Below are 4,362 nucleotides of genomic sequence, written 5' to 3'. Positions count from 1 at the left end.
TATGACATTTCTTTTCTTAAAAAAAGATTCATTTTTATTTGCGTGCGCGCACGTGTGTGAGTGTGTGAGTGTGTGTGTGAGTGTGTGTGCGTGTGTGAGTATGAGTGTGTGAGAGTGTGTGAGTGTGTGTGTGTGAGTGTGAGTGTGTGAGTGTGTGTGAGTGTGAGTGTGTGAGAGTGTGTGAGTGTGTGTGTGAGTGTGTGAGTGTGTGTGTGAGTGTGTGCGTGTGTGAGTGTGTGTGAGTGTGTGTGTGTGAGTGTGTGCATGTGTGTGTGGTACATGTGTCTGTGGAGGCGAGAAGAAATGTCTTCTGGAACTGGACGGAGTTAGAGGAATACATGCATCCACACACAAATGGACTCTGTGCCACATAATAAATAATCTTTTTAAAAACCTGCAGAGATAAAGTCAGCACCAGTGTGGAGTTAGAAAGGGCTCATGAGCTCCCACTCGTGTCAGTAGCTGAGGAGAGGAGCCAGTTTTCTTTAAGGGTGTGGCCTCTGTGTTGACCCATACTCTAGAGCAGAGCTTCTCAACCTTCCTAATGCTGAGACCCTTTACTACAGTGCCTCATGCTGAGGTGACCCCAACCATAAAATTATTTTTGTTGCTACTTCATTACTGTAATTTTTGCAACTGTTCATGAGTCATAATGTAAATATGTGACATGCAGGATATCTGATATGTGACCCCAAGGGGTTATGACCCATGGGTTGAAAAGCAGTGCTCCAATGCCTGGCTCAGCACCCATGAGGATAAGCCAAAATGCTAGGCTGCTCACCATTCTGGAGTCTAGGAATGGGGAAGATTGGAGAGTTACTGAAGCTAGACCTCTAGCTGACTCCCCAGTCAGTGCTTCCTCATCCTTCCTTTGGGGTAGAGCCTCCTCCTCTCACAGGGATATGAGCCAGCATCCCAGTCATTGCATACCCATGCACTCAGTGATGTCCAGAAATGTCTGAAAACGGGGCTGGGGATTTAGCTCAGTGGTAGAGCACCTGCCTAGCAAGCGCAAGGCCCTGGGTTCGGTCCCCAGCTCCGAAAAAAAAAAAAAAAAAAAAAAAAAAGAAATGTCTAGAAACCTCCAGGCCAGCACTGGCTCCTTCCTACTCTGTTTTATTGAATAACATGGTCCCTACTGGTACCCCTTGCTATCCTTCATTATAATGGGTTCCTTACAAAGGGAAGCACACACATGTGTGCACAGGACAAAACACAAAGATACACACTTGAGCCTCAGCAGTTGGGAGGAAGATTGCTGTGAGTTGAAAGCCAGCCCTGGTCAAGGCCCTTGCCTTAGTTTGGGTTTTACTGCTGTGAACAGACATCATGACCAAGGCAAGTCTTATAAATGACATTTAATTAGGGCTGGCTTACATTATCAAGGCGGGTAGCATGGCAGCATCCAGGCAGACATAGTACAGGAGGAGCTGGGAGTTCTACATCTTCACCTGAAGGAAGCCAGGAACTGATTAGGCGTCTTCAGGCAGCTAGGAGGAGGGTCTCCAAGCCCACCCCCACAGTGACACACTTCCTCCAACGAGGCCACACCTGATAGTGCCACTCCCTTGGCCAAGCATTTGCAAACCGACACAGCCCTTTTTATCTGTCCTTCCAAATTGGGTGTGGACTTTTTGTTGTTTGTTGAGACTGGGTCTCTTGTAGCCCAGGCTAACCTCAGAGTGGCCATTTAGTCGAAGATGTCTCCGGATGTCCTGGCTCTGTCTCCTGAGTGGTGTGATTACAGGCCCCTAACACTAGCTGGACAAGAATACACACTTAAACTCAGCACTTAGCAGGCAGAAGGAGAAGAATATAGTGTTTGAGGCCTGTCTAGATTGTGCAGCAAAGCCACCCCAAAATCACCTTCCTTACCTTCCCCAAGCAGTCCTCATATTCCTCAACTCCAGCTAAAACCAGCCTTTATTATCCTCTCTGTTGTGTTGTGTTCTGAGTCAGGGCCTCACAGTGTAGCAAAGGTTATCCCGAAACTCACTTCAGTAGTCCCGGCTGTCCTGGAACTCATGGTTTCTGCCTGCTTTACCTCCCAAGTGCTCACTTTACAGCGAGGGAGCCACTCCACTTGGCCTTGTGCCTCTTTTTGCTAATTTTTAAAATAAGGTTTATTTTTTAAGTTATTTGTATGTGTGTTATCTTACATAGTTATTTTTATCTGTGTGTGGGTACCCGTGTAGGCCAGAAGCACTGGATCCAACCAAGCTGCATTCCTGGCCCTTTATAATAAGTATTGACTTACTTAAAAATCTTACATGAGGCTATCCACATTACACACTTTACAATATAGCCACATAAAAGTTCCTTCATAAGATAAGGAATAAAGACAGGATTCTGAGTCAAAAGGTAAGTTTGAGCTTTATTACTTTAGAAAGGACTTCCTCAGGACGTGGCTGTCCACAATTCTGCCTCCCTGTGCCAGCGTTCTCTTAATAACAATCTACTTCTGATATTAATGTTCCTGGCAGCAAGAATGACGAACATCTTCAAACAGGGTATACTAATCATGGGCATTTACACTGCCAAGCAGGAAGTGGGTGTCAGATCATTTAATAGTTCAAGAAAAAGCCATTAGAAACGATCAGTCTTCAACTCCTTCTCTCAAGTTGAGGCAAGCCTTGTACTTTGGATCCTCTCATCTTGGACACCCAAGACTGACATTTACTGTCCTGCACCACTAGGACCAGATTTATTACTGTGTGTATCTGTGTTCATGTGTGTGTGTGTGTGTGTGTGTGTGTGTGTGTGTGTGTGTATGCCTGGGGAAGAACAGCAAGTGCAGCTAACCACCAGGACATCTCTCCAGTCACATTTGTTTGGCTTTTTGAAACAGGATCTCATGTAGCCCAGGCTTGTCCCATTATGTAGTCAAGGCTATCCTTAAACTCCTGACCCTCCTGCTTTATTCTCCAAGTCTGTCACTTCACTTGGCTTTACTCATTTAAAGTTCTTATTGTATCTCTACCATGTGTGTCCAGAAGAACACATCCCAAAGGACAGTGGAGGTCAGAGGACAACGCCACAGAATCAGGTCTCTTCTCCACCTTTACACAGGCTTCAGGGATCAAATGCGGGTTTGTGGAGCAAGGACTAAACCATGTTCCTGGTCCTTAGCACTTCCTTTTTACATTTTAAAAACCATTTTCTTTTACATTTTAAAAAAAGTTTGTATTTTGTGAGTGTAAACTCTGCATTTGAGCGCACACTGCTTTAACAGGACATCTCTGGGGCTATAATCCTACCGACAAGCAAATTCTAATCCATGACTTACTCTCAGGAGTCTTACAAATAAAGGTTAATCCTTAAACCAACATGAGTTCTTCTAATGTCTGCAAAGCTTTTCTGAGAGGCCAAGTAGCCAATAGTCTTTATGTTTTTGTAGGCAGGTGACAAAGTTAAGGCTGTTGTGTAGGAAATTTTATAAGCATTTAAATGTAACTGTAGGGCCAGAGAGGTAACTCTGGTTGAGAGCACTTGTTTCTGTTCCCGGCACCCACATCGTGGCTTATACAGCTGCCCATATTTCTAGGTTCAAGGGCTCTGATTTCAAGGGTCTTCAATTTCTATTTTTTTTTCTTTTCTTTTTTTTTTTTCGGAGCTGGGGACCGAACCCAGGGTCTTGCGCTTGCTAGGCAAATGCTCTACCACTGAGCCAAATCCCCAACCCCCTTCAATTTCTATTTTTAATCAAACAAGTCCTAAAGGATGAGACATGTATTTGCTTAACAAAGTTTATAATTCCTCAGTGCACACAGTATAAAATGGAAATAGGACATCACCAACCCAAGTGAAAACAACCCTGCAAACAATTCATCAAGAGAACAGAGGGTTGAAGCTATGTCTTACCCAATGAAACCACTTACTGCTCTAGCAGAGGCCCTAAGTTCAGTTCTCAGTACCCACATGATGGTTTACAACCATCAATAACTCCAATTCCAAGGAATCTGATGCCACACATAGGAAAACACTCATGTACATACAAATGAGTAAACATACAACATGGTTAATGTAAATGGGAAAGCACACAAAATTCTTTAACCACATCCTGGGCTAGCAAGGTGGCTCAGGGAGGAGGGTACCCACCACTAACCTGCCATGGAGTTCCTTCTGGCCCCCACACACACAGACGGGTATATGTAATACTTGTTTTGAAAAATGCTGAGGTGGCTGAGTGGATGAAGGTGCTTGCTGCAAAGCCAACCACTGAGCTGGAGTCCAGGAGTCACATGGAAGGAGAGAGCTGATCACTCTTAAGTAGTGCTGACCTCTGACCTCTGCACATGTACACACCCCACATCCCCTCAAATCAATAAATGAACATAAGATAGATGTAAATTGGAGATCTTT

The sequence above is a fragment of the Rattus norvegicus genome, chromosome 14, assembly GCF_021556685.1.
Source record: "Rattus norvegicus strain SHRSP/BbbUtx chromosome 14, alternate assembly SHRSP_T2T, whole genome shotgun sequence".
NCBI classification, from domain to species: domain Eukaryota; kingdom Metazoa; phylum Chordata; class Mammalia; order Rodentia; family Muridae; genus Rattus; species Rattus norvegicus.
The sequence above is the reverse complement of the archived record's forward strand: the minus strand, read 5'-3'. Positions refer to the sequence as shown.